The sequence below is a fragment of the Ambystoma mexicanum genome, chromosome 10 (genome assembly GCF_040938575.1).
Source record: "Ambystoma mexicanum isolate Mex_15411 chromosome 10, UKY_AmexF1_1, whole genome shotgun sequence".
NCBI lineage: Eukaryota > Metazoa > Chordata > Amphibia > Caudata > Ambystomatidae > Ambystoma > Ambystoma mexicanum.
Genome location: NC_090932.1, coordinates 1,677,903,942 through 1,677,927,849, shown reverse-complemented (window position 1 = coordinate 1,677,927,849; position 23,908 = coordinate 1,677,903,942). Strand labels below are relative to the sequence as shown.

At 50.4% G+C, this 23,908-nt stretch overlaps 1 protein-coding gene across 2 annotated transcripts in view; it reads left to right on the top strand.

Moving 5' to 3' along the window:
* SCARB1 (scavenger receptor class B member 1) overlaps window positions 1–23,908 on the top strand; it is a 790,530-nt gene that overhangs the window by 696,391 nt on the left and 70,231 nt on the right. The window lies entirely within an intron of this gene.

Sequence of the window (23,908 nt, the reverse complement as noted above, 5' to 3'; positions counted from 1 at the left end):
GATCGAGATGAGGGAATCCAGGTCCACTGTGTGAATCCGTAGATTTGCAAGGATTACTATTGATTGTGATGAGGGAATCCAGGTCCACTTTGTGAATCCATAGATTTACAAGGATTACTATTGATCGAGATGAGGGAATCCAGGTCCACTGTGTGAATCCATACATTTGCAGGGATTACTGTGGTTTTTGCCAGTTATCCCCGAGTAGAAACACCCATAATGAAAAGGTCTTCCTGCGATTTTAAATGTTGGACGTGCCCTCCAGTCTAGCATCCAGGTCCGACAACTTGGATAAAGTACGTGGATGCCTCCTTTTGTTCTATTGGACACCCGACCACAGTAGGTCCACGTTGATGGATCTGCATGTTTTCCCAATGCCAGCTTCAATTGCCCAGCGTAATGCCTGACCCCAAGGTGACTGGCTAACAGCGAGATGGTGGCAGGCATAAAGAGGGTCAGCACTTCTGGTTGAGGTTAAAGTGATCCACAAAGCGGGCAAATCTAGGAAACCCACTGACCATTCAATCGGGGTGGCTACTTCCTTGACCCCCACTGCACACCTCCTGTCCACAGGGGATGACCGACATTGAATGCCCTCTTGATGTGCAGTCACGGACCCCAAATATGTGCAATGTGTAGAGGATCAACATAGACTGTTGAGCTCGCGGTGCCACTCTGACCCCCAAACCAGAGACTGATTAGCAACTAGAAAGCTTTCACCAGCAGCAGAGTTGCAGCCACTACCATAAGGAATGTTTTAACCCATGAGTCTGCAACCTTTGGCTCTCCTGATGTGTTCGACGACAACTACCATCAACCCAGGTCAGTAAAGTCAATTTATTTTCTATTTTATTTTTACATTTATAGCAGCACAAAACTCAGAGGCCTCTAGGAGCTGGTTACATTACAAGTGCAGACGACAGAGCATTAAAGTTACAACATGGTGGGAGATCATGAGGATACAGTCTGGTAAAGCCTCACCTCATGGTACGGGGGCTGCATCAGGTGTACAGGTGAGCAAACACATACATTTGTGTAGGTGTGCATACTGGCCACGCCTCACCTCTTGGTACATGGGGGGGGGGGGCTGCATCAGGTGTACAGGTGAGCAAACACTAACCTTTGTGTAGTTGTGCATACTGGCCATGCCTCACCTCATGGTACGGGGGCTGCATCAGGTGCACAGGTAAACGTAAAAGCAACAATAATGTAGGTGCACATTCTGGAAAAGCCTCCCTCATAGTTCGAGAGGGTTTATTGCAGAAGCGACTGTGTGTAAGATGTTCAAGGTTGTAAAAAGGGTAGGGTCAGCAGGGGTATCTTGGAGCGTTGCGAGACAGAGATAGTTTAAACAGTTACGCAGTGGTTGCAGTAGATGTAAGACAATGATAGTTAAGACAGCAATGGTATCTCGGTCCTGTAGGTCATAGGTCATTACTAGCATACACAATGATGGTGTAGTTATTAGGTACCCGAATCATGAGGATAATGTCTAACAGAGTAAATTAGGAGACCTGCCCTGCTCCCGGGGTCCATATTGAGGCACAATGGGTGCATGGGATGACAGGTGCAATCATAGCAGTGGTAGAGTAAGATGCCGGGCGCAGGCCAGCAGACACGAACGCACTGGGACTGGGGGACTGAAGCAGTTGCAGTAAAACATTGTCATAGTCGGAGGTGGATTGTTGCCGCCCTCGTGGTGGGCTCGTTCTGGCTGCAAGGGGTGGGATGGGTAGATTAGGGGGTGTGGATGGATGTATGCCAGCAGGACATGCTACATTCCACATAATGGGCCCAGATGGAGCAATGTGGTGTTGCAATGCAGCACCTTCCCTGAAAAGTGTAATGTGGGTTATATAGAGCAAGGGTAGAGTCGGTGGTGGAACAACAAGGCACTCTTTAATGTAACAGGTATGCACAGGGCTAGAAGAGTGCCTTGCAATGGCAGTGCTCTGCTTACCTTTGTGAGTGATGTTAGGCCACTGAGGTTGCATCAGTTGTCCATTTGAGTGCAACTCACAATCCTCAGAAAGCACGTGGCTGAAGCAGCGGAGACATGTTTGCTGAAAATGGAACAAACAAGGGTGAGGAAGGTACAGGGAAGCCTGCGGAGCAGGTCAGCAGCTAAAGGATGGTGGCATTCCAGCGCCCCAGCCAGCCTCAGACAGGTCAAGACAGGGGCCCTAGGCCATTGGAAACCAGCCTTGGCCTTTGGAACCGGCCTTCGGAAGTGGTCCTAGTTGACTTTGCCTTCCGGTACTCTTCTGGTTCCCCTAATGCTGCAGACTTTAGCCAATTTCAGGGCTGGATGTAGCGAGGCACAGGGAGAGAATCTCCCAGCAACGTGGGGGACACTGCGGCGGCCATACTGGTGTGGAGCCCAGGCTCATACACACAAGTGGTAGTTGTATTAGGCAGTGCAGCCGCGGAGATGGAATGGTGAGGGACCAGCAATTCATGGTCCAAAAGATCGGGAGCTTCAGGGTGCGGAGCCCTGGCTGCCATGGCAATGGTAGGCTCTGCTTCCCTGGAGCAGGTTGAGGTCCAAGCCTGATCTCTTCATGGAATCTGCTTCAAGGGGAATATGGATTGGAACTCCTTGCTTTGACTGCCTGGAAAGTGAAACTTCCTAACATACAACACATATTTCAAAAGGAAGAATTTATCTTCCAAAGTTCCCAAAAAGCACAGTCTAGCGTTGGCAAGACGGCTGTGCAAATGCAGTCATTGCTTTCGGAAGATATGTCCTACTGCTGGAAACCATGGGCAGAGCCATGACCTTAAAGTTCCGTCTGGGAGCCTCAGCATTTAGCTTTGCTCAGTGACGATACGCCCAGAAGCAGAGTGAGAACCTGCCTCTGGCGGACCATTAAGCAGAATAGGCCATCAGGTGAGATCAGGTTGTTCCAAATGTGGGCTTCTAGTTGCATCCTCGGCTCTCTCCTCCCTCGTATGCTATGGCAGTGGATCTGATTCATTGCAAGTGTTGGGGAAATACTTGTTAGCTTGTAGCGGCTTCAGAGCTCTGCTAGTGGGTGGAGGGCAACAAAGGAGAAATGCAAGGCACTGCGGTGCCTGGTACATAGGCGAGTCAGAACATATATAATTGCTTTCCTGAAACCCAGTCCTATGGTTTTAAGGGTGAGGAGCTCTTAAAAGAAAATGGCTTTTCCCCCAAAACACTTACCTTTTGGTTGACAAGTGATAGGTTCTTGAGTCTGACTGTAGACGTCTGGTAATGAAGGAACGCTCTGCTTTCGTTTGGGTGATGCCATGAAAGATTGTGTGCCACGCATGCAGCCTTGAAGTCAACATGCTGTTTCACTAGCAGCCAATGCAGAGTCATTTGCTCAAATCACTTGAGACCAAAGGTCAGGCAGAATGATTTTGGACTCTTTAAGTTTAGTAGCAATCCATAGAGATTCTGTCGCAATATTAAAATCCAGACATTACTTCAGCGATGACCAGCAGCATCTTGCAAGGTAGTGTTAATATGGCGAGAATTTACCACAGGAGATGCATTTCATGAAAGGTGGATTTCAGGACCACACTGATTTGTGGCTTAAATGAAAGGCCAATTTTTAAGGTAAAGTATAGACCGTTAAGGGGAGAGGGGAGTAAAGCGTTAAGTGTCATCAGCAGTGTTTCAGCTTTCCAAGTATTATGAATGTATAATGTGGTAAACCAGAAGGACGACTCATACTTCAGAGGGTCGTGATTCAAGGTTTTTTAAATGTGCAATAAAAGAAAAATGCTTATCTGGCCCTAATGCTATGAGGGATGTTTTCTACCTTCTAAAACAAAACTAAGGGTGCTTGTCAAAGTGCAAAATAGTCCTGAGTCAAATCCTAGCTGGACGAACCGCTTTTAGAAGATCTAACTAAAAGAAAAGGAGGCTTAAGCAAATAGCCTTGGTGTAGGCTTTTGCCAGGCCCAATCTGAAGATGACTTCTCTTCAGTCTCCGTTCCCTTGGAATATAATACACAGTGCACAGTCATCTTGTAGATTCTGTCAATTAAAGCACAAATCCACTGTATTGTTTTATCGTTCCCCTTCGAAAAGAGGAATTCTTCTTCTATTACTTTTCTCAGATGTTACCAAGGCATCAAATCCTACCAGGATCATTTTTAACACATGTTTGTGTCCTACCTTCGGGCACTGGGTTTCCCCAAAGTCCTGTGGCTCTTTGGTAGCCAAATTGTCTCTCAATAGACTTAATAAACATAAGTTGTCTTCCCGCTCAGTTATTGTATGTACCTATCACCTAATTGGCTTTTACAGCCTGGTTTCAGAGTGTTCATACTCCTTTCAATCAGTTTCACGTAGGATGCACGCTTGTCTGATTTTATCAGCATGGGGCGTGTGCCTATTCAGCTCTTTCAGGAGTTTATACTTTTGTTGGCTTCCCCAGCCTTGATATACAGTGTTTGTATTTTTCTCACTTTTCTCTACTTGAGCCGTGTGCCCGTTCCATTCTCCCAGGCTCTTGTACCTTTGTTGGCTTTCCCAGCAGTGGCTGTTGTGAGGGGTCAGAAATGTGAGGTGGACAACTTTTGTGAAGGTTTTTCAATAGATGCCAACTCAAAAGGTTGGATAAACACCTCACTATCCATACTAGGGGCGGCACGGTATCACTTGTATGACACTGACACAAACGATACCCTTTGTAAAACCTTTATTAACTTGGTGGGGTTTGGAAAAACTCCTAATTTGCCCTATAACTAGGATGGCAGTCATCTTGACTATCAATAAAGAAAACAGTCTTAGTCGTGTCTGTTAAATCAAAATGGCCTATGCTAACAAAACCTAATGCCTGACCTATCTCTTGTACAAAAAAATGTGTGTAGGAGGTGGTATGTATATAAAAGGAAAATCAATGTTCAACAAAGAATAAATGTGGCTGAATCAGCCCCCCGCCCACGTTTAGACAGCACGGAATAAGGCAGTCTCTATATGCAGGATGACGAACTCTGCCTTGGGCTTTAACACTGAAACAGTTTGGAACATTGATCGAGGCCCGCCTGGCCTTCCATGTTAAAGGCTCTTGTACCAGTCTTCCACAAATAACAAAACAAAAAGTTCACACTGGTCCCCCTCTGCCGGGCTCAGACCTTGCACAGTTCAACACTTGCTGGGGCCTCCTTCCCCAAGCTTTTTTTACACTTTAGGTCTCCCTTAGTCGGGTTCATACCGCTTTTCGGGTGTGGAAAACTATTGAATGTGCAGTGTTCCTTTGCAGACCACCGCAGGACCACATCGACTCAGAATTCAATTTTCAGCATTTCCTCTCCCCTTCTCTCTCGGTTAACTCTGTTCACTTTCACTTTTACAGTTCATTCACGTGTATTGCCTGAAACAATGCACGTTTAACAGAGACTTTTGAGTGGATTACTCCTTTTTGACAGACCACTCAGTTCCTCAGTATCGCTGATTCGCTGACATTAGACCCCTGTGAACTGGGATTGAGTTTTCTTTTTACAAGTAATATCTCTGAGGGTCTATTTCCGTCCATTCCCACACCGGAGGAGGTATGGGAATAGTAATCTGACTGCCACTGATCTTGTGGTGCAAATTCTCTGGGTGGAAAAGTCTGGAAAGTCTCTTCCTATTATAACCTAATCCGGATGTCCAGGGATAATGGCCAGTGACACTAGCCGGGATTTCGCTTTTCATATTAATGTACACTGGTACTTGAAGATAGATTTCGTTCTCTGTGTACACTGGTGAATATGACCATAGTTGCATGTTCTAGATCTATTGGAGTGACCAAATCGCCTCTTATGGCTGTTTGTTTACTGCCAGAATTAATCCATGCCTTCACTACTCTCCCATTGACCAGAGCCCTTTCATATGTAAAATCAGCTGAGGATCGGCATAAATATATGCTAAAGGTTTCTAGATCTTCCTCTTGTTCTTCCCATTGTTCTCCCTTTAGGCATCTTATTTCCATAGGCTCCTCATTTTGATTTTTCGGACAATACCATGCTAAATGACATCCCTACATGAGAAGTAGATGGGTGGTGATGGTTTAATCCCTCTAGCAGTGCCGTCATTTCACCAAAATGCCAGGGGTAGCGGAAGTGACACCACCCAACCCTTGACCCCCTGATGACATCACAGAAAGTGATGTCATTTGACCCCACCTGAAGTAATATCGCAGGAAGCAATGTAACACGACCTTTCACTCTTTGACAAAACAGGAAAGGGCATCACATAGCATTGTACACTACGAAAAATATGGTTACGATATCACTATAATGTGGTGTACATTTCATACAAGAATGGATCGCCATATGTATCGTTAAGATCAGTGTGTACAGGCCCATATTACCAAATTACTGTGAATGCAAGCAGATGTCCATGACCAAATGGTAATGATGTGTTATTATATAGCACTTAAGCTCAAGCGCTTTATATAAAAAAAATATACACCCAATATCACCCAACCTGTGTTGGTACTCCTTTATCGACCTCAGAAGGATGAATGGCTGAGTTGAGGTGTTTAAGAACAGACTAAATCAGTGACTCACCCCTGAAGTGTGCCTGAAATAAACCTTTAATGAGTCTAGCAATTATTGTATAGAATTCCAGAAAGACACATTATTTGGTATTCCTATTCTTTCTTATTTAGGGTCAGTGCTGAAAGTGTTAGACTTGTGGCACTCCTGTTCTTATGTTTCTTCTTTTTGTTAAGGGGCCTGAACAGGAAAGCCAGCCACTCCAGAAGTAAAGAGCCACATGGTGCTGGCCACAGCCCAGGAGCTTGCATTACAAACCTTTTTTTCTTTCTTAGAGGTTGCAAGGGAGACCACAGAGGTTGCAAGGGAGACCTCAGAGGTCGCAGTTGCAACCTTTGGCGACCCCTAAATTTCGTCCCTGCCCTCTAGGCTCTTCTCCCCTTAATTCTTCCTTACTCATAATGTCAGGTTTTTGTATTCCTACCCTTTTTCGGGCTCCACTCTCGGGTTTTAGAGTCCTCCTCGTTCTATTGTCTGGTTTGGAGAGTGGTAAATTGGTCTTTGTTCTTTTCTGTCTTTATTCTTATGAAAGGAATGGAAATGTTTTACTACCTCTGAATGATTTTGGGCAGACACAATAGCCATGCTAAGGGTGGGCTGATTTATTTGTAACATCTTTTTGTAGAAAAGGAGGTAAGGAGTTAGTAAACTGTTCCAAGATGATCATTTATACCAACTCCTCTAGAGTTTTATTATGGATCCAAAGGGAGACAGTGTTCTTAATTCGTTCTCCTACTTCCAGGGGGTCTCTCTTGGGTTTTGTTTGATGGAACTTAGTCTTTTTTGATGAAAACTACTAGTCTGGCCTACTCGTTCAAGTAGTCCTTCTTTGATGGCTACGAAGGTAGCTCCCAAGGCTAGATTAAGTAGCTGATAGGCGGTTTGTAGCTCTCTGTCATGACCCTTGCCCCTGGCCCTCACTAGGAAGTCAGCCTCCCAGTTAGGGCCAGGTCAAAGGCCTTAAAACCTCATCCAAGACTCTCTTGGAGTCAGTCCTGGCGCTTTTGGCGCCAGTCTCATAACCATCATGAAGACCAACATTAGAATGGGACTATTTACTTGGGACTATTTAACTTGGGAGGGGGTTCAGCCAACATGGAGGCACTCGCATATCTCAGTTACAAGGAACTGAGCTATGCGGTCTTGTCTTTTGGATGTGGCAGGCCTGGGACTACTTTACCTGGACTACTTTGGGTGTGGCAGGCCTGGGACTATTTTACCTGGACTTCTTTACCTGAGACTATTTAAACCGCACCCAAACAGCAGAACATGCTTTGCGTTATTCTGCTGTGTGCAGCGTAACGCTCAGCGTGTCCATTTCTTTGATGCCAGTTTACCTGAAACCAAGGACCTGCAGAGAGAGAAAGAACACTACGAAACCTACCTGGAACAGCATCCTGTCTTCAATCCATCGCCGACTTCAGTTCCACTCACCTGAAGGTACGAACTCCATCATCCGGCACCACATGCATCCTGGAATACCATAACCTGGAAAGAGGAGAAAGAAAGACAGCATTAGTAAGCATTGACTCACGTTTCCTGCTGAATGAAGAAAGCCACACAATTCTTACCTAGGTAGTCATCTCCTGGTAAGTATCATTGCTGGAACATTACGGCGCTCGGCGAGGAACATCGCAACCTGCAAGGAGAGAAAAGACACAGGTTAGCAATATAAAATGCAAAACAGAAACGCGCATTACTCACCTGACAGCATCGCGCACACCGCGCTTTCGCCTACCGACCCATGCTCATATTCATACTGCATGACAACATCAAAATAACTTTCCATACCTAAAAGGAAAGAAGTAAGACATTATTATTCAAACTAAGAGGAGCATAAGAACTGCATATAAAGACTGTAAAGCAGCAAACCTACGGAGGGCGCAGCAGGCCTGGATTCCCACAGGGGGTGCTTGCACCAGTGAAGTAACTTGGTCGCTGCTCGCCCCCCACATCTACGTGCCCCTGCCACGAGGAGCAGGACGGAGAATCCACCTTTCACAATATTAAGGTGAGGAGAGGGCCCAAGGGGGAGGAAGGAGATGAGGCCAAGGGAGTTGGAAAAACATAAAGACAATCTGGTATTGAATCCAGCTCGCCTATATTGCAGACCCATCTTCAACCAGAGGCCTTACCAAGGAACTGGGAGAGGGTTCCAGAGTGCAAATCATCCAACCAGGCTTAGGTGGCGTCCCCGTGGATACCAGGTGAGCGTAACACTCCTTTTAATAGGGGTCCCAAGTAACATTTCTTTAAGTTTTCTCCCATCCCAGTTGTTCAGCTAATCGCTTGAAATTAAAAAAATAATTCCTTAGGTCTTCTCCATCCTCCTAAGGTTGTAATATCCCTTGAGGTAATAGGGGTCTTACTTGTATCTCAACCAGCTTTGTAATGTTTTCTTGAAAGTGAGCCTCTTACTGAATCTGATGGGAGGCCAGTTGAGCTACGAATGATTCAATATCGGCCATATTTTCAGGAGGGGTAAGGGTTCCCTCTGTTGGATTTTCTGACTCTGAGAGAAACAAAGGATTTCAACTTCTTCAAAGAGGGTTTCGAAGTCGTCTGACCCCTCAGAGCTGAATTTGGACTAAGGGGGTTTGATACTGAAAAAGGTTCGGGAAAAGGAGTGTTCAAGGTGCTAAGTCTAATGGATCTATGGAAGGGTCTTATTTTTAAGACTATCCGGTCCCATTGTTGTATTTAATAATGTGCTATCGGTAGGGTGTCTAATAGCACCTGGGTTTTGAAAAACAGATCCTGTTGACTAACTGGGATTCGAAGTTGGGAGAATATAATCTCTTTAATGGTAGATATTCGGTCAGAATCAAGGACTTCAATAATCCCGTTTTCCCCTTCCGGTGGGATGACAATTATTAGCATGGGTTCTCAACTTTTATCAATTGAGTCAGATCCCACTTCTGACACCATATATGGTGGAGGCATGGTATCATAAGTGTGACACTGACCAAAAGATACAATTTGTAAAACCTTTATTAACTTTGTGGGGTTTAGAAAAACTCCTACTTTTCCCTATAACTAGGATGGGAGTCGTCTCGACCATCAAATAATAAAGAAAACCGTCTTAGTCGTGTCTGTCAAATCAAAATGGCCTGTGCTAAGAAAACCTAATGCTTGCTCTATCTCTTGTACAAAAATGTGTGTAAAGGAGGTATGTATATAAAAGAAAAATCAGTGTTTGACAAATCAGTGTTTGACATAACAGCTGATTGAATCAGCTCTCCACCCCATGTTTAGACAGCACGGAATAAGGCAGTCTCTATAGGCAAGATGACACACTCTGGCTCGTGCTTTAACACTGAAACAGTTTGGAACATGGATCGAGGCCCACCCGGCCTTCCACGTTAAAGGCTCCTGTTCCAGTTGTCCCCAAATAACGAAAAGAAAAGTTCACATCGGTCCCCCTCTGCCAGGCTCAGACATTTTACAGTTCAACACTTGCCGGGACTGCCTTCCCCAAGCTTTTTACACATCAGGGCTCCCCCAGTCGGGCTGAGACCGCTTTTCGGATGTTGAAGACTTTCAAATGTGCAGGTTTCTTTTACAGACCAAGGCAGGACCACTTCGACTCAGAAATCAATGTTCAGCTCTTCCTATGCCCTTCTCTCAGGGTTAACTTTGTTCATTTTCGCTTTTACAGTTCATTCACTTTTATCACCTCAAACAATGCACCTTTCACAGAGGCTTTCGAGTGGGCTACTCCTTTTCGCCGGAACACTCTGTTACTCAGTATTGCTGATTCCACATGTCTTTATCTTAAAGTTCCTTCACAGGTCTGCCTTTCCTTGCATCTCATCCACACGTGTGCAGCCTTCATTTGTGATAAATTATTGCACCTCAATCTTTCTTAGCACACACCGGTGTCTCAGGTTGCTTGCCAACTCACCGGCTGTGTGCGGTTCTTTCTTGCTTTTCGGTTTCCAATTCATCAGTCAAGGTTAGTACCACAGGCTTGGCCGTGCCTCCTCAACTCTGCCGTTCACCCGGCAGTGTCACTAGCGTCCTTGAAACACAATGCAGTCTTCGATATTGGGATATGTCCTTCCCCACGTGTTTTTCGCAGCCTTGTGGAGGCAACGACCTCCTGTAGGAAACTCTTGGGGTTTTCGACTTGCTGTTCTTGTCCCTTGGTCTGTCGCTCTGCTCCAGTAGATTCACCTTTGCCCTGGAAGTTCTGCTCGTACTCATGTTCCCCCCCTTGCTCAGAGTGTGTGTCTAGGTTGCGCCTTTTATCCATGCAAGGAGAGCTAATTGGAATCGGGTGTATACACTTGAAGTCAAGTGCCTGACTTTGCCTAACCCGATTAGCAGGACATGTCCAATACGATGCATAAGAGTTAGTCCTGTTACTCTGTCACCCTCTTCCTCGGCCTAGTGTGTGTCCAGAAAAGAGGGCGAGGGGAGTTGGGATCCTAACATAGGAGGGGTTAGATGTACAAAAAAGGGGAGAATACTGCATCTCAACATCGGCTACCTCACTGCCACTCCCCGAAGACCCCTCACCCAGATGACCCTCCCGCACTGGTCCACCCCATGGAACTGAATCCAAAAGCGATGGCTGTATCTTGGCCACCTGGATGACAAATCCCCGAGGACTAGCGGGCGAGACACCATTTGGTTTCTCACAATACCCATATGAGGATTTACCCATATGAGGATTTCCCTGCCTAAAATAAACTAAATGAAACACTGTAACAAAGGGATTCTGTCCCTCACACTTAAACATACACCAATGTAACAAGGCAATATATTGCAGTTCAACAGCAACAAATATAACAGTTAAATTCACATCATCACAACTGTTTCTCCCTCCAATCTGGGTTAATTCCCCTTCCCCAGATTCAATCAGGATTGTGCTAAAAAGTTCCTAAAAGGGTATGAAAATCCTGTGTTACAACAAGGTTCTACTTCAGTTCTCTTTGGTTCCAACTGTGACAGCGTTCCAACTTGATAAACTTGCTTCCAACAAATATTTCACAAGTGTTCAATAAAGTTTTCTTCCTTTTTACTTTCAACAAAGTTCTTGAAACAACTTCTGTTCAGCAACTCAGAACATTTCCTTACTTCATTAGTTTCAACAAAAATGTCTTAGTCAGAATACTTCTGCCTTAGCTCACAAAACCACTTATCTGACAATATTAAATACTTCTGCAGCAGTTAGGATAACGTTTGTTTCAATAGGATTAAATTGTCAGGATGAATTTGTATTAATCCACAAAAACACTTTAGTGGCTCTTCAACTTCTGCTTCAAGATTCTTAACCATACCACAGTACTTCAATGGCTTCCACCTGCCAGGCTTAGTTCTCCACTCTGGTGTACTCTCCTGCCAGAACAGATCAAAATACTACAATTTTCTTTGACCCTTTGAGGAGGTGCAGCTGGTAGTGGGACTTCTTGGCAACATCCGAGAGGGGAGGAGAGAAAGAGGGACCCCAGGCCACACTGCTTTGATGGCCCCTCAAGGTGCTGGTTATTCATTTTGGTAGGATAATTTACTCTAAGGGATGACTTTCTAATACCACCTACTCCCGGTTCACGAACATCATCCCACTTAATTTGGACACCCTTGACTTTGCAGTTCTTGGCTCAGCTCCGACTTCGAGCAGATCTTTTCTAAACTAGGTTCAGTGAATGGAGGATAGTAGCCGCCTGATGGCTCGGCCCCTTCCACACAGGGTCCGATTCAGGATAAGGGGACAGGAAACTGAAGGTATTGGAGGGGCCTCCCTTATCTATGCAGATTCCCCCCTTACAGGGTTGGGGTACAGACACTGAACAGGCGAAGGATGGTGTCCATCCAGACTCTGATTGCGAGGTATCTCTGTGTTGCAGCAGGAAAATTAAGATGCTGCTTCGCTGTGCAATAGATTGCGCAGGTTTTTGTGGAAGAGGCCAGTTGAGGTCCTTCTGGGTTGCTCATAATACATTGTGAAGTGGGTTTGTTCTGCAAGTGGATCTTCTCTACAATGTTTGCATGTAGATTCTGATCTTTAGCAGTTTAAAAAAAAAATGTTTTGTTTGTTTTATTGGTTAAAAATCAATTCAACCTTTAACACGTTACAAATATACTTAGACAATCTATTAATGGCAGGTGGTAGCTGATTGCAGTTTCCTGAATATATTGCATTCGCTCCTGCTGCACCCTTCGTACTTGGCTCTTGGGCCTTGTTCTACGTCTGTGAGGCCGGAAGTGGGCAAAGCTGTCCATGAAGGATGTCATGGTCTGCTGGAGTGTGGCCCATCGCTATGAGGTTCATCCTGGTAACCCTTCCTATGGAGAGGTTACTTGGTGTCCATGTGACAGCACAAGCCCTTGATGTGATGGGTCTCTCTTATTGAGGTTTTCTACTGGGTCGCTGAATCGGGAGGCTTCGCGTCTCTCACGATATCCCTTCCTGATTGATGCACTAATTGGGTTGTATCGTCTCCAAGTATACGCAGTTAGGAGAAACTCTGCTTAAGACGGTATTCTGCTTTTAGTGGAATTAGGAGAGGGAGGGTCACTTCAGGAAAGATGTACCATCCAGGGAATATAGCAGAAATAACTGCCCACTTCATCCCCAATCATCTACCAACCCCAAATTCCCTTCTTTTTTCAAATGAGAGAGCAATTATTTGCTAGTCTGTAGAAGGCTGTAAAAGATGAAAACAGACAACTTCCGGTCCCTGGAGAGTGGGGTGGTGCTGCCCTTTCCAGGGCAGTGCTTGAGGCTTTTCCAGTAAGCACCAGTGAAGACTGGCCCATGAATGAAAGCGGACCACTGCCCAGCAGACGGTCCGCAGGCTCTGGGGGCAATTGCGTGGAACAGGCCTAGTTCTGAAAGTCTGAATGATCCTCGGTGTTTATGAAATGGGACGTCAAGGATAGACCACGTGGTTTTTAATGGTCTTAGTCACTATTGAAACCATCAGTCTTTGGGAGGAAGGAGGGGAAAAGGGGGCGTGATGAGAGGAGCAGCCTTTGGTGTCCCTTTGTGTACTAGTCCTAAGGACACCATATTCCGGCCTTGGTGGACTTGGCAGCGTGTGCACGTCCTCTCTCACTGCAGCTTTTAGATCCAAGGCAAGGCCATGGCCTCCCTCTTTCATCCATGTTACTGGTTAGTTTAATCTTTACGTAACCAGTGTCATTTATGTCTGCAGTTTAACAGATTTCGACACTGTTGATCGGTGAGCCAGGGGCCCAGTGTGTGCTGTGGATGGGTGAGGCGGGGGCCCAGTGTGTCCTGTGGATGGGTGAGGCGGGGGCCCAGTGTGTCCTGTGGATGGGTGAGACAGGGGCCCAGTGTGTCCTGTGGATGGGTGAGGCACGGGCCCAGTGCGTGGTGTGGATGGGTGAGGCCGGGGCCCAGTGCGTCCTGTGGATGGGTGAGGCAGTGGCCCAGTGCGTCCTATGGATGGGGGAGGCAGGGGCCCAATGTGTCATGTGGATGGGTGAGGCAGGGGCCCAGTGCGTCCTGTGGATGGGTGAGGCAGTGTGTGGATGGGTGAGGCAGGGTGCCCAGTGTGTCCTGTGGATGGGTGAGGCGGGGGGGAGGATCAGTGCGTCCTGTGGATGGGTGAGGCAGTGTGTGGATGGGTGAGGCAGGGTGCCCAGTGTGTCCTGTGGATGGGTGAGGCGGGGGGGGATCAGTGCGTCCTGTGGATGGGTGAGGTGGGGGGGGGATCAGTGCGTCCTGTGGATGGGTGAGGCGGGGGATCAGTGTGTCCTGTGTAGATGGGTGAGGCAGGGACCCAGTGCATCCGGTTGATGGGTGAGGCAGGGGCCCAGTGCGTCCTGTGGATGGGTGAGGCAGTGGCCCAGTGCGTCCTGTGGATGGGCGAGGCAGGGGCCTAGTGTGTCATGTGGATGGGTGAGTCAGGGGCCCAGTGCGTCCTGTGGATGGGTGAGGCCGGGGCCCAATGTGTCATGTGGATGGGTGAGGCAGGGGCCCAGTGCGTCCTGTGGATGGGTGAGGCAGTGTGTGGATGGGTGAGGCAGGGTGCCCAGTGTGTCCTGTGGATGGGTGAGGCAGTGTGTGGATGGGTGAGGCAGGGTTCCCAGTGTGTCCTGTGGATGGGTGAGGCGGGGGGGGGATCAGTGCGTCCTGGGGATGGGTGAGGCAGTGTGTGGATGGGTGAGGCAGGGTGCCCAGTGTGTCCTGTGGATGGGTGAGGCGGGGGGGGGGATCAGTGCGTCCTGTGGATGGGTGAGGTGGGGGGGATCAGTGTGTGTTGTGGATGGCTGAGGCAGGGTGAGGCAGGGGCCCAGTGCGTCCTGTGGATGGGTGAGGCAGGGGCCCAGTGTGTGTTGTGGATGGCTGAGGCAGGGTGAGGCAGGGGCCCAGTGCGTCCTGTGGACGGGTGAGGCAGGGGGTCAGTGTGTCCTGGGGATGGGTGAGGTGGGGGCCAAGTGCGTCCTGGGGATGGATGAGGCAGAGGCCCAGTGCATCCTGGGGATGGGTGAGGCGGGGGCCCAGTGCCTCCTGGGGATGGGTGAGGCAGGGGCCCAGTGCGTCCTGTGGATGGCTGAGGCAGGGTGTGGATGGGTGAGGCAGGGGCCCAGTGCGTCCTGTGGATGGAGCAGGCGGAGGGCCCAGTGCGTCCTGTGGATGGGGCAGGCGGGGACCCAGTGAGTCCTGTGGGTGGGTGAGGTGGGGGTTCAGTGCGTCCTGTGGATGGGTGAGGCAGGGTCCGAGTGTGTTGTGTGGATGGGTGAGGCAGAGCCCAGTGCGTCGTGTGGATGGGTGAGGCAGGGACCCAGTGCATCCTGTGGATGGCTGAGTCAGGGTGTGGATGGCTGAGGCAAGGGCCCAGTGCGTCCTGTTGATGGGTGAGACAGGGGCCAAGTGCCTCCTGTGGATGGGTGAGGCAGGGGCCCAGTGCGTCCTCTGGATGGGTGAGGAAGGGTGTGGATGGGGGAGGCAGGGGCCCAGTGTGTCCTGTGGATGGGTGAGGCGGGGGATCAGTGCGTCCTGGGGATGGGTCAGGCAGGGGCCCAGTGCGTCCTGTGGATGGGTGAGGCGGGGGATCGGTTTGTCCTGTGGATGTTTGAGGCGGGGGATCAGTGTGTCCTGGGGATGGGTGAAAGGGGGGCCCCGTGTGTCCTGTGGATGGGTGAGGCAGGGGCCCAGTGTGTCCTGTGGATGGGTGAGGTAGGGGCCCAATGCGTCCCGGGGATGGGTGAGGCAGGGGCCCAGTGCGTCCTGTGGATGGGTGAGGCAGGGGCCCAGTGCGTCCTGTGGCTGGGTGAGGCTGGGACCCAGTGCGTCTTGTGGATGGGTGAGGCTGGGACCCAGTGTGTCTTGTGGATGGGTGAGGCTGGGGCCCAGTGCGTCCTGTGGATGGGGGAGGCAGGGGCCCAGTGTGTCCTGTGGATGGGTGAGGTAGGGGATCTGTTTGTCCTGTGGATGTTTGAGGCGGGGGATCAGTGTGTCCTGGGTATGGGTGAAAGGGGGCCCAGTGTGTCCTGTGGATGGGTGAGGCAGGGGCCCAGTGTGTCCTGGGGATGGATGAGGTGGGGGCCAAGTGCGTCCTGGGGATGGGTGAGGCGGGGGCCCAGTGCCTCCTGGGGATGGGCGAGGCAGGGGCCCAGTGCGTCCTGGGATGGGCGAGGCAGGGGCCCAGTGCGTCCCATGGATGGGTGAGGCAGGGGCCCAGTGCGTCCTGTGGATGGGTGAGGCTGGGACCCAGTGCGTCCTGTGGATGGGTGAAGCTGGGGCCCAGTGCGTCTTGTGGATGGGTGAGGCTGGGGCCCAGTGCGTCCTGTGGATGGGTGAGGCAGGGGCCCAGTGCGTCCTGTGGATGGGTGAGGCAGGGGCCCAGTGTGTCCTGTGGATGGGTGAGGCAGGAGCCCAGTGCGTCATGTGGATGGGTGAGGATGGGTGAGGCAGGGGCCCAGTGCGTCCTCTGGATGGGTGAGGCGGAGGGTCAGTGTTACGTGGGCATGGGTGAGGCAGGAGTGCAGTGCGTCCTGTGGATGGGTGAATTCACAAGGGGGGGGGGGGGTCCTGGGAGTCCCTCTGCGAGACATTAGTCCTGGTTACGACAGACTTACCCAGGGTCTTTAGCTCACTATCTTTCACAGAGAAGAAATATCCCAAACATATCAGTCTTTGTCCTGCCCTGGGGCAGTCCAGCACCGAAATGCTAGGCAATTCTCCTCTGAACAAGAGTACCAACAGCATGGATGAGGCAGGGTGTGGATGGGGGAGGCAGGGGCCCAGTGTGTCCTGTGGATGGGTGAGGCGGGGGGGGATCAGTGCATCCTGGGGATGGGTCAGGCAGGGGCCCAGTGCGTCCTGTGGATGGGTGAGGCGGGGGATCGGTGTGTCCTGTGGATGGGTGAGCCAGGGGCCCAGTGTGTCTTGTGGACGGGTGAGGCTGGGGCCCAGTGTGTCCTGTGGATGGAGGAGGCAGGGGCCCAGTGTGTCCTGTGGATGGGTGAGGTAGGGGCCCAATGCGTCCTGGGGATGGGTGAGGCAGGGCCCAGTGTGTCCTGGGGATGGATGAGGTGGGGGCCAAGTGCGTCCTGGGGATGGGTGAGGCGGGGGCCCAGTGCCTCCTGGGGATGGGCGAGGCAGGGGCCAGTGCGTCCTGTGGATGGCTGAGGCTGGGTGTGGATGGGTGAGGCAGGGGCCCAGTGCGTCCTATGGATGGGTGAGGCAGGGTGTGGATGGGTGAGGCTGGGGCCCAGTGCGTCCTGTGGATGGGTGAAGCTGGGGCCCAGTGCGTCTTGTGGATGGGTGAGGCTGGGGCCCAGTGCGTCTTGTGGATGGGTGAGGCTGGGGCCCAGTGCGTCCTGTGGATGGGTGAGGCAGGGGCCCAGTGCGTCCTGTGGATGGGTGAGGCAGGGGCCCAGTGTGTCCTGTGGATGGGTGAGGCAGGGGCCCAGTGCATCCTGGGGATGGGTCAGGCAGGGGCCCAGTGCATCCTGGGGATGGGTCAGGCAGGGGCCCAGTGCGTCCTGTGGATGGGTGAGGCGGGGGATCGGTGTGTCCTGTGGATGTTTGAGGCGGGGATCAGTGTGTCCTGGCGATGGGTGAAAGGGGGGCCCAGTGTGTCCTGTGGATGGTTGAGGCAGGGGCCCAGTGTGTCCTGTGGATGGGTGAGGTAGGGGCCCAATGCGTCCTGGGGATGGATGAGGCAGGGGCCAAGTGCGTCCTGGGGATGGATGAGGCAGGGGCCAAGTGCATCCTGGGGATGGGTGAGGTGGGTGCCCAGTGCCTCCTGGGGATGGGCAAGGCAAGGGCCCAGTGCGTCCTGTGGATGGGTGAGGCTGGGTGTGGATGGGTGAGGCAGGGGCCCAGTGCGTCCTGTGGATGGGTGAGGCAGGGGCCCAGTGCGTCCTGTGGATGGGTGAGGCAGGGGCCCAGTGCGTCCTGTGGATGGGTGAGGCTGGGGCCCAGTGCGTCTTGTGGATGGGTGAGGCTGGGGCCCAGTGTGTCCTGTGGATGGATGAGGCAGGGGCCCAGTGCGTCCTGTGGATGGGTGAGGCAGGGGCCCAGTGCGTCCTGTGGATGGGTGAGGCTGGGACCCAGTGCGTCTTGTGGATGGGTGAGGCTGGGACCCAGTGCGTCTTGTGGATGGGTGAGGCTGGGGCCCAGTGCGTCTTGTGGATGGGTGAGGCTGGGGCCCAGTGCGTCCTGTGGATGGGTGAGGCAGGGGTCCAGTGCGTCCTGTGGATATGTGAGGCAGGGGCCCAGTGCATCCTGTGGATGGGTGGGGCTGGGGTCCAGTGCATCCTGTGGATGGGTGAGGCAGGGGGTCCAGTGCATCCTGTGGATATGTGAGGCAGGGCCCAGTGCGTCCTGGGTGAGGCGGGGGGCCCAGTGCGTTCTGTGGGTGGGTGAGTAAGGCTGGGGGGCCCAGTGCGTCCTGGGTGAGGCGGGGGGTCCAGTGCGTCCTGTGGATGGGTGAGGTGGGGGCCTAGTGCGTCCTGTGGATGGGTGAGGTGGGGGCCCAGTGCGTCCTGTGGATGGGTGAGGTGGGGGCCCAGTGCATCCTGTAGATGGGTGAGGCAGGGGCCCAGTGTGTCGTGTGGATGGGTGAGGCAGAGCCCAGTGTGTCGTGTGGATGGGTGAGGCAGAGCCCAGTGTGTCGTGTGGATGGGTGATGCGGGGCCCAGTGCATCGTGTGGATGGGTGAGGTGGGGGATCAGTGCGTCCTGTGGATGGGTGAGGCGGGGGCCCAGTGCGTCCTGTGGATGGGTGAGGCATGGGCCCAGTGTGTCGTGTGGATGGGTGATACAGGGCCCAAGGCGTCCTGTGGATGGGTGAGGCAGGGTGTGGCTGGGTGAGGCAGGGCCCAGTGTGTCGTGTGGATGGGTGATGCAGGGCCCAAGGCGTCCTGTGGATGGGTGAGGCAGGGCCCAGTGCGTTGTGTGGATGGGTGAGGCAGGGCCAAGTGTGTCGTGTGGATGGGTGATGCAGGGCCCAGTGCGTCATGTGGATGGGTGAGGCAGGGCCCCAGTGTGTCCTGTGGATGGGTGATGCAGGGGCCCATAGGTGAGGCAGGGCCCAGTGCGTCGTGTGGATGGGTGAGGCAGGGCCCAGTGCGTCGTGTGGATGGGTGATGCAGGGCCAAGTGTGTCGTGTGGATGGGTGATGCAGGGCCCAGTGCGTCATGTGGATGGGTGAGGCAGGGCCCCAGTGTGTCCTGTGGATGGGTGATGCAGGGGCCCATAGGTGAGGCAGGGCCCAGTGCGTCGTGTGGATGGGTGAGGCAGGGCCCAGTGCATCGTGTGGATGGGTGAGGCAGGGCCCAGTGCATCGTGTGGATGGGTGATGCAGGGCCCAGTGCGTCGTGTGGATGGGTGATGCAGGGGACACTGCCTCAACCCAGCACTTGCTACTTGCTGGCTGCACTACCACTGTTTGTTGCCTTTATAATTTATTCATTTTATTATTTATCTTTTTTCCTTTGCTCCGCACTTTCCACTTCTCCCCCCCCCCTTCCAAGCACTTTTCCCCTTTCCTTCTCCCATGCACTTGCGCGTTCAAGGTCACTGGGCCTAGTAAGATCGTTTGTTTTTTGTTCTCTTGCCTTGTTACACTCTGAAACACTTGTGAATGAGCGTGATACAAATAAAATATCATATCATAGGGAATGTTTTGACCTGAGAAGGCAGGAAGAATTGAAAACTACAAAATAGCTAAACAACCAGTTGAAATCTCGTGGCACGTCCATTTTAGGGCACTAGCCACGCTTTTTAGCCATACGCGGTACATGCACAAGTGCACACCAAAAATTGTGTAAAAACAAAATGTAACTGGTGCCACCAGCTTGTCCTTAATCACATATATAAAAGTAACCAAAAATCTGATGTGTGAAAAGATAGGGTGATACAAAAGTACCCCCATTCCACTGCATTATAAAATGCATTGTACAATATACAAATACAAGAATTCAAAAGGGAACGGGTTCCCCAGTAGTGATAGTCTGAAGGACTGATCAGTTTCACCATAAGAATTAACAAAAGGCCAGGGGGTGAAGCTGAAGGCTTCACTTCCTTTCAAAAGGTCAGGCTTGGATAAATAAAAGAGAAAAAGGAATGGGGTTCCATAGGCAACTATTAAGGGAAGGTTGAAAAAAGAAATCCTGTCCGAACAGCTTCTGTGCTCCAAGATGGCAGAAAGCTGGCATGTGCGTGCTGTAACAAGGGAGGAGGAACATAGACTCCTCGACAAACGTCTGAAAGGTTAACAAGTGCTTTAGTTTTATTTATTTCTATAGCGCTGCAGTCCGCAGGCATCAGAGCGCTTACCATAGAGACAGGGGACATGGTGACGGGACAACTCAAAAATATAGTTACATCAGGTTGAGGTGGTCATTTAAGTGGATGACTATTTGAATAAGAAAGTTTTCAGTTTCTTTTTAAAGGTTTGTAAGTTTGTTTCACTTCTTAGGGATTCGGGTAAGGCGTTCCATTTTGCGGTGGCTTTAGTGTCATGTATATTATAAGCAAAGGGTTATAGAAAAGATAGCCATCGTGGCAGCGGTCCACAGAGTAATAGTCAGAACCTGCAGGGTCATGATCCGACCTCCCATCGCCCACATGCACAGGTTTTCCTTATGCTTTTTTATTTCATGGAGAAGGTGCACAGGAGTTATTTTTGTTGAACTTGATGGCCCAGCTGTGACTTCTGAAAAGTCAAAAATGTTTCAGCAATTTGGGAGAAGTAGGTTAGCTTGTTGGCCTACCCCCTTTATGCCCTCACTGATTCTAGCTAAATTAATGTCCACAAAAAAGTTCTTATGCCCCTCAAATGGGATGGCTTCCATCACACCTGTGTAGTTTCAGCAAGCGTAGCAGCTTTTCGCAGAGTTCTGTAAGACCGAAAGAGTCAATGTGGATCCAGTTCAAACTAAGGACAATCTAAAGCACAAATACACTCCTGCAAGTAGCAAATCGACTGCCGGGGCAGGGAGAGCAGGTTGTCCCCCCCCCCTTCCGTTACTCCCCGCACCCACCCCCAGGGCTCCACAGAGCGGAAAACGGGGCCTACCTCCAGTGTTTCGAGACTTTTTCAAAGCTGTTGCCTGGTCAGGAGAGCTCTGCGTCTGAGAGAAAGCATTTCCCGGCCGCGCATTACCTGCCATCCTGGGCGGCACTGTTTTCACACTTGGTTGTAGCAGGGTCCTGCTAAGGGGCAACAGCTGCAGCCGTCCCATCCCATTTTGGGCCTTTGTTGAAGATACCTGCGCTGTTATGGGTCGACTTTCACCTCGTCATGTGTGCAAAACCCGGCCACCTGCATCCCTAGCACTTCGGCTTCCTAGTGCAGCTACCAGAAAGGTTAGAAGGTTCGTAGCGCTCCCCAAAAGGATACGGCATCATGCTGCCCCATTCTATGCACAATGGCAGCTGCCGTGGAAGTTAGCAACTCGAAAACTACACTCCCCAGAAAACCTGGCTCCGTGCGGTAATTCGCCGGTAGAGCCTCGCGTTGGCTTGCCCCGCCTCTCTCACTGATGTAGTCCGTGGATGCAGCCAGGACGCCGCTTCTGTTTACAGCTACTCCCGGCATTTAGAAGTTCCTTCTTCAATTGCCAATCCTCTTGTTTCTTACGGAATCGACTCGGATTGTTTACTGGACCCGCTATTTGGAATTCCCTTGTTGAACTGCCTTCCTGTGTACCGAACCTGTTTTGCTTCCACGGACCCCGCTAGAAAAAAGTTTTGTCTGTTTTCGCCTGCAAGTGTACCGAAACCCTGTTTTCTTCCGGACTTCTCTTCTACACGCCTTTGCCATAGTCCCTGTCTGCTAGTGTACCAGACCTTGCCTGCCTTCGACTTACCTATCTCAGGAACTGCCATTCCGACTGGTTGTTCTTCATCCGTGCCAGCCCTTACCTGCCTTCAACTTACCTTACTTGGAACTGCCATCCCGACTGGTTGTTATCATCATTCTTCGTTCACCAGTGGTAAGACTTTTTGCTTCACGAACGGAACGTTTGGATTGAACTTGTTTTTTTCCTGTGCACTTAAGGACGCTCTGCAGATGTGCACCTTCCCGAATCCAGTGCGACCCTCGTGCCGCCCGGGTATTAGTATCCTACTAACATTTACCTTTTTCTTATTTTATCCCTGTCGTTGTGTTCTGAACTACTCAAATCCTTCAGTCCTTCTCCATTGGTAAGATCCTGTCCACCTCATGAATTGTGTCATAGTTTAAACCAGTTAGGTGCTAAGTCTTGTTATATTCCTAGGTGATTCCCGGTTTGTGCCGTTCTTCCATTCTACGGGGGGAAAAAGCTCAGGTATTCCATCAATTAGTAAGGCTTACAGGGGACAAGTGTTACCTTCGTATTACTTGTTGTTCTTTCCTTTACAGCCTGGTTCATGGCGGTGCGCTCTCCCCCGCCCTTCTGGGTGATCAGTCCCCTTGTCTGGTTAATTACAGCAAGTGGTCATATCATTTTGAAGGTCTTATTCCCTCACAGAGAGGAGGCTTGGGTAGAGGCCCTACCCAAAGCTCTTCAAGCAACTTCCTGGATTTTGGATACTCCCCGGTTCTACGCACTCATCTCACCGATGAGTAACATGCTCACGTTCAGGGCCACAATGAGAAGGACAAAATGAAGATGACAAAAGGCACCTTAACAAGACTGTCTTAATTACTGAAGACCCTGGTCAATTGGCAAAGTGATGGAACATTTCCAAATGTAAGAGACCACCCTCCCTTCAAGTCCCCTCCAAGATCTGTGTTTACCAAATAAAGAGTGGTTCCGTCTATTAGGTCTACTAGCCTGATATGCAAAAAGGGTTCGAGTTGAGTTTCTCCTTGCCCAAATAAATCAGGGACAACATACAAGCATCACAATCTTGAGTTTCTCCTCGAATACCTACAAAACAACACTTAAAGTAACTTTGACACGTTATATATGGCGTCATACATCACAGTTTTACAAAACCTATGGAGATTTCTTAACGTATGTGGCTACATATGGATCACAAAGTTAATTGGGTACATCACATTGGATGGCTACTCCTGAGACCATCCCAATATTGATAAAAGTAATTCCAAAAAACCAAGCGGCTGGCATACTACATGATGGCAGGTATGACACTAAGGGATTCATTTGGCTGGCATGCCACATGGTGGGTAGCATGACACCAAGGTATTCAATTGGCTGGCATGCCACATGGTGGGCAGCATGACACCAAGGTATTCAATTGGCTGGTTTCTTGCTAACCAGCCCTGGCCATTTTGACAGGTTGTCAAGATATGCACCAGACCGGTTTTAGGCCGTTGGGAGCAGAGACCCATGAACTGTCACCATCCCTCACCCCTCAGACCATGAGCTCAGCAATCTCTATGTTCTTGGCCTTTGGTCTGTGTACGCTTTTAGGGAGTACCACAGGTGTCCTATCTTCTGCTGGCACCTAATGAATAGCCAGTGTTTTCCAAATACAAGTCATGTGCTAGAGAACCGAGTATGAAGTGGAATGACCTACTATTTATTGAGATTTTAGCTATTATTAATGCGTGTGCGGTGTTTGTTGCCTCTGGGGACACCCTTGGGTTATTCTCTATGTGGTCCGTTTGGCTCACTGTGCCATTGCCTTTGGCTAACAAAGGTTGGTTGTGCCCGTGAATTCATTAGGGAGTAACCTGCCTATGTCCTGGGAATCACTATCTCGTGCCTTTTAGCTGCCATTCTCATCCAACCTATCTCCTTCCGACGTTGACACTAACTGCCAACTACTGTGCAAGCGCTGCACAGCTCTGTATTTCTGCAGATTCAGCCTTTTGCGTTCTCTGAAGTTTGAGGCTTTTGTCGACGTAGAAGCATGCTGGGGTGTCCAGTTTAAAGAAGATGGCTGCCCTATTACACTTATTTCTATATTAAAGAGCTATACTTGCGTGTCGTTCATGTTGCATTAA